Source organism: Lolium perenne, chromosome 4 (genome assembly GCF_019359855.2).
Source record: "Lolium perenne isolate Kyuss_39 chromosome 4, Kyuss_2.0, whole genome shotgun sequence".
In the NCBI taxonomy this organism is placed as follows: domain Eukaryota; kingdom Viridiplantae; phylum Streptophyta; class Magnoliopsida; order Poales; family Poaceae; genus Lolium; species Lolium perenne.
In genome coordinates this window covers 218229558-218236659 of record NC_067247.2, presented here as the reverse complement: position 1 = coordinate 218236659, position 7102 = coordinate 218229558, and positions in this window count along the sequence as shown.

Here is a 7102-nt window from a genome sequence, read left to right as displayed (position 1 = left end):
TAAGCTCCCAGATTTCCTCGATTCTTCCGTAGTATCTAGTCTTTACGTCACCCGTCCAGGAATCCATCGTTACCCCTGAGTTCTGGTAAACACTGTTCTTGTCTTTTTCTTCCGTGTAGAATGTGTACCCGTTGATATCGTACGATTGGTAAGTCATGATGTTGGGCGCGGGGCCATGTGACAAGGCCAATACTAGTTTATCCTTGTCAGAATCCATTGGTGGGGGATTAGCATCAATGTGGTCTTTGAACCAGCGCGCGAAAGAGGAGTTGTGCTCTCTGTATATTTCTGCTTCCGTCATCATCGGCTTGCCACTGTTCTCTATCATGGTTTTGTGCTCTTTCAACCAAGGATCGATCAAGTCAATGTGTTGTAGCGCTACTAAGTTGGCATTGTCAAAGTCGGAAGTCCGACCAGACATGTGCACGTGCAGTTCCTTCCTTCCATTTTTGTGGCCTACTCCCTCGAACCTGCGGACGTGCTTGTTTTGAGGAAAACCAACAGGGTCCTCGATGTCTAGATAATTCGTGCAGAAAGAGATGCACTCTTCGGTGAGCCAGCCCTGGACGATGCTTCCATCCGGATGTGACCTGTTACGAACGTATCCTTTAATGACCCCATTCATTCTTTCAAATGGCATCATGTTGTGTAAGAATGCCGGCCCTAGACTGACGATATCATCCATGATATGGATCAACAGATGGACCATCACGTCAAAGAATGCAGGCGGGAAGTACATCTCCATCTCACATAGGATCACCACGATCTCTTCCTGGAGCCTTGCGAGTTTCTTCACGCTTATCGACTTCCGAGTTATGACGTCGAAGAAGTTACAGAGCCCAGTCAGCGTTGCACGGACATGGTCATCCATTATACCTCGGATTGCAACCGGAAGAATCTGTGTCATCATCACGTGACAGTCATGAGACTTCATGCCGCTGAAGTTTCGTTTCTTGGGGTCCATGTATCTTCTTATTAGCCCGGAGTAACCGAAGGGCACTCTGACTCCTAGAAGGCAATTGAAAAATTGATCGACCTCGGCCAGACTAAAAGTGAAGCAGGAGGGGGGACAGTAATAGTCTGGCTTCTTAATCCTTTTGCGCTTCTGACCGCCGTCTGCCTCCTCCTCCGACTGTCCCTCTTGGGCCGGCGGGATCTGAATCTCTTCCCTGATGCCCAAAACTTTCAGGTCGTGTCTTGCTTTCGGCCCATCTTTGGTCCGGTCCGGCATGTTCAGAAGAGTGCCAAGCAAGCTCTCGCACACGTTCTTTGTAATATGCATGACATCAAGGCAGTGAGGTGTATCGAGAATTTTCCAGTACGGCAAGTCCCAAAACACGGACCTCCTTTTCCATACACCAATGAGCGGCGTCGTTTCCTTTTTCTTCTTCTTCTCTCCAGGCTTTTGACGAATCTTTCCCGGCGCAGGGCACTCCTTCCAACCTTTCAGTAATGTATCGATCTCTTCGCCGCTCTTCTTACGTGGAGGTCCTCGGGGTTCATTTGTACCATCGAACAGATCTCCACGCTTTCTCCACGGGTCAGTCTTCTGTAGCCACCTTCGATGCCCCATGTAAACTGTTTTCGAAGAGCCGGGATCCTTACCAAGCTGCAAAAACATCGTCTCTTCCATGCACCTGACACATGTCTTGTGTCCATGGCACACCTGGCACGAAATGTAATCGTATCCGAGGTAGTCCTGCACCGTCGTGATCAACGCGGCTCTCAAAGGGAAATATTCTTCCGCGACGGCGTCCCATGTATCTACCCCTTCCTCCGCCCACAACGTTTCAAGCTCCTCCTTTAATAGTTCAAGATACATGTTGATATCGTTTCCTGGCTGTGTCGGCCCTTGAATTAGCATACTCATCTGTATGTACTTCCTCTTCATGCACAACCAGGGCGGGAGGTTGTAGATCCATACAAACACGGGCCATGTGCTATGTGTGCTGCTCTGGTTTCCGAACGGATTGAATCCGTCCGTGCTCGCACCCAACCTGATGTTTCTGGGATCTGCCCCAAAACTTCCGAATTCATTGTCTAATGCTTTCCACTGGCTTGCATCCGAAGGGTGCGTCAGCACTGGGTGCTCAATCCGCTCTTCATCATTCAACACTGCCTCCATTCTTTCTGCGTGCCAGCGCATGAGCTTTGCTTCCTTGCGGTCCGCGTAGAACCGTTGAAGCCGGGGGGCGAGCGGGAAGTACCACACAACTTTCCGAGGAGCTTTCTTCTTCCCTTTCTTGTACCGTTCAGCTTCACACACAGGACATTTGGTCTTGTCCATGTGCTCCTTGCGATACATGATACAGTCGTTGATGCAGGCGTGATACTTTTCGTGGGGTAAGTCGAGAGGGCACGTGATTCTTTTGGCCTCGGCTAGACTACCAGGACACGTGTTCCCGGCAGGAAGGAGATCTTTCACGTATTCCAGGATGTCGTCGACGCTTGTGTCCGTCCATCCGTGTTTCGCCTTCATCTGCAGCACATCGAGAGCTACTCTCAAGCGAGACTCCCCCAACCCGCGACCTGAGTCGTACAACGGAGTATTCGAGTCTATCTCGAGTTGCTCAAGCTTTGATTTCCGCTTGGCACCTTTTGTCTTTTCGAGAAGCTGATCTTGAAGATGAGGGTCCCGCACGACTGAAGCTAGCGGCACCTCTTCGTCGTCGTCAAGGTTATTGTCGTCGTCAAGGTTATCGTCCTGTGCGACAAACTCTTCATCGTCATCAATATCATGATGCCCTCCTTCTAGCCGGCCATTATTACCACCTGCTGCCGTCGCCCCATTGACCTCCGTGCCATCATCACTCATCCATTGAGTGTGTCCATGCATGAAACCATTAGTGAGCAGGTGCCCCTGCAATTTGCCTGAATACGGGTCAAACCATTTCCCTCGTTTGCATCTCCGGCACGGACACAATACCTCCGTGTGGTTATTTTCATACATGTCGATGATCGCGTGTTTCAGATATCTCATCACGATGCTTTCACTCATCTCGATAACCATTATCGCCTGCACGGTAAGATTATATAATTGATTAGAACCATCCATCCGTCGGTAGTTTTCACGGAAAATTTCGGCATGACCTTCCTACACGGTAGGACATAGGAGCGCCAGAAATGTGCCGAAACGGAAACTTAAAGAATCAACATTTCGGCGCAATGTTGGCAACTCATTTTCAACGCCAACACACACAAGCACAAACACAAACACAACATATATATATATGCCACACACGAGCTTTTGCTTCAAATGTCCAATATATATCGATTTCATTCCTCAATTTGTTCATTAATCACCTATTTGTTTGATATATTCGTCAATGAGATCGAGACGACGCGCCACGAACACGGCGTATGGAAGCCGACTTTCTAGGTCTAGATCTAGATTGAGCGGTCAATGCGGGATAGTAGATCTAGATCTACATAGAGGGATGTGGGAGATGCATGTAGGAAGGGAAGATTTGCTCAAAAAATATGATTTTGTTTGGTCAAATTAGTTAAATTGGGGATAGGAATAGGCAAAAATGAGCTGGGTTGGTAGAAGGGTCGGGTTGTGTGGATGAGGAGTGAGTGAAGTGGCTTGTGTGAGTGCTGGTTGGTGGCTGTGTAATAAGTCCCAGGTTACTGCCGGCGCACCAGGACATGGGTGCGCCGGCAGTATATAGCCCATCCAGCTATATCTGCTCCAGACCAGGCCCACGAAGCATTGCCGGCACACCAGCCCACGAGCGCGCCGGCAATAGTGAATTACCGCCGGCGCGCTCCTGGGCTGGTGCACCGGCAATGCTTCGTGGGCCTGGCCCGAATTGTGCGAGGCAATGCCAGGAAATAGCGCAGGCGCGTCGGATCAGAAGGTGCGCCGGCAGTGGGCGTCCATCGCCGGCGCGGCGCTTATTTGGTGCGCCGGCAACATGTTCCACCGGCGCACGTCCAAGGTGGTGCGCCGGCACCACTTGCCTCCACCTATAGGCCTTTTCCTAGTAGTGGTAGGTGAATCCCAAGTGCTTTGTGTTCGGCCATGAACGCATGCACATTCACCGTCGTTCAAACTCTAGCGCCGCATCTGCCAATGGATTCAGCATGGTTCACCAGGCAGTTGAAGTTGGTGGCGCGGAGCTTCCTGTTGCAGAAGGGGCACTTGTAAATGCCTCGAGCAAAGGGGCCATCGTAATGGCCGGACTACAGCCTCCTGAGGACGTGTCGAGTCTTGGTGTGGAAGGACTCGTCATCGCTGTCGACGTCGCTGCTCTGCACCTGTCACGTAGCACCAAAGATCGTGCAAAAAACACGAAGTCAATTGCAACGATGATGGAACAGAGAGTGAACAAAGATCATGCATGATAATATGGGCTCGAAAAAAAAGAGGTAGCCTCAGTTACATTGGACACACTTATATCCAGGATTTGAGTGAGTAAACAAAAGATCATGCACAACAAATTTGTACACACCAATTGTTTACTGACCAAACCCTGAATCAATTTGTGCCCAAATATTCATCATCATTGGCACAAATCTTAAACAAAAGCAAATCACAAGCACTAATAACGCAAGATCTCACACAAAAGGATTGAACTAGGAACAGATGCACCCTAATAACGCTAGATCTAACACAAATGGATTGAACTAGGAACAGACGAACCCTAATAACGCTAGATCTAACACAAAAGGATGTAAATGGGATAAGAACAAGGGAGCAAAGGGTTACCTCCGGCTCGTCGTCGACGATGCTGGTGTCGTAGGGGTTCTCCGGTGCGACGTACGGCACTGGTTCGTACGGGTCCCAAGCGACGGGGGCCTGTACGGGGGCCTGGACGGTGGCGGCGGCCGATGCACCGGCGGCTGATGCGATGGCTGCTACGTTGGAAGCAGCGAAAGGGGCCTGGACGGGGGCAGCGGCCGATGCGCCGGCGGCTGATGCGCCGGCTGCTACGTTGGAAGCAGCGACACGGGCCTGGACGGGGGCAGCGGCCGATGCGCCAGCGGCCGATGCGCCGGCAATGGGCATCTCATTCTTGTCCATCGCTGACGGTTTTCTTCGGGGTTTTTTCTTCGGTTGTGGAGAAGATGATGGGACAGGAGAGGCGGTTGCAGTGAGAACGTGCGTCGAGGGAGAGAAAGAGGGGCTCTATAAAGACGAAGGTGGCGTGTACCGCAACACTTGTCCGCTATGAACGACTGCAGCGTGCACCGCGACACGAGTCTAACCCTGGGACGTTTGGTGTACTCAGTTATAACCTCGGGCCTTATACAGAAATTTTATATGTACTCAGTTTTCCCCTCGAGTACTTAGACTGGCAAGTGCAATATACTCAGTTTTACCCTCAAGTAGCTGGTCAACAGAGAGTCAACAAATGAGATTAACATATCTAATTGAGGCATTTCATGCGCAAAAAAATTCAAAAAAATAAAAACATAGTGGCACCTACTCATGGAGTCTTCCTACGCAACCTGCCACCAAGAAAACCTTTGCAAAACATATATAAATCAAGTTTTACCACAAATTGCCACTTCTCAGAATCACTAGTGTAGCTATGAAGATGCATGGTTTTCCACTCAAACCCCTTTGCAAAACATCTTCCCCAAAAACATAGTTTGTCTAAATGATGCCATAATTGTCACACTCATGTATATTTGAATTGCAAATAATTTGATGTAGCCCAATATGAATTATATTGTACAAAACACGCATTTTTCATTTTGTAATTCTTTTTGTTTGAATCCCTTAGTCTATTTACTATTTATGTGCCCTTGGATTGTTATTACTACTCAGTTTTGCCCTCAAGTTCTGTCACAAATGCTCTCAGAAGCCCAAACTTATCCTGATTTGTTGATCCGTTGTCACACGGATGGACTCCACGAACCGTTGATCAACTGATCTAACGGGCAGTATACCCCTCCCCGTCTCTTCGTGGCCACCCCTCTCTCTCTCTTCGTGGCCACCCCTCTCTCTCTCTGTCGGTGGATGCATTATTGTCACCCCTCTAACAATTATCAACTATCTTTCGCTTTCCTTTTTCTTTTAGGGGATATAGTTTTCGCATATAGTTTCGGTAATTTGAAACGGCCCAAAAGTGGTATAATTTTGGTATAAACATGAGGCATACATATTTGCGGATTTCAGTGAATGCATTATTGTCACCCCTCTAACAATTATCAACTATCTTTCGCTTTCCTTTTTCTTTTAGGGGATATAGTTTTGGCATATAGTTTCGGTAATTTGAAACGGCCCAAAAGTGGTATAATTTTGGTATAAACATGAGGCATACATATTTGCGGATTTCGGTGAATGCATTATTGTCACCCCTCTAACAATTATCAACTATCTTTCGCTTTCCTTTTTCTTTTAGGGGATATAGTTTTGGCATATAGTTTCGGTACCTTGAAACGGCCCAAAAGTGGTATAATTTCGGTATAAACATGAGGCATACATATTTGCGGATTTCGGCGAATGCATTATTGTCACCCCTCTAATAATTATCAACTATCTTTCGCTTTCCTTTTCTTTTAGGGGATATAGTTTTGGCATATAGTTTTGGTAATTTGAAACGGCTCAAAAGTGGTATACTTTTGGTATAAACATGAGGCATACATATTTGCGGATTTCGGTGAATAGATTATTGGGAGCCCTAGATTATTTGTCACCCCTCTAACAATTATTGGGAGCATTCCAATATAGTTGGTAATTTCGGTGAATGCATACACTAACTATGAAAACAACTACAAGTACATGTAACTGAATAATTAATTTGTAACAAGGTATCCCTTGTAACAACTTCTAGCGCCTGGTGAGCAATGATAAGAATCCGATCGCAATTATACAACAGAAAAAACAACCAGCCATCAGATTAGCTTGCTTCTTCAACTCGATTAGCTGCCTTAACTGCTTGTTCATTTTCTTCAGTTCTCCCTTCACTTCCACCAGTCCTGCATTGGGAGCATTAGGCATAATCGGAACGGCTCCTCTCTCTGTCGCATTCTCTACAGGAAGTCCCCCCTCCCAAATTGCGCTCCCCAATAGCGCCAATTGATTCCTGCAACTGAAGCCTCTGAATGTACACATCGATCCACTCGAAATGCCTGCATTTCTTCAGGATCT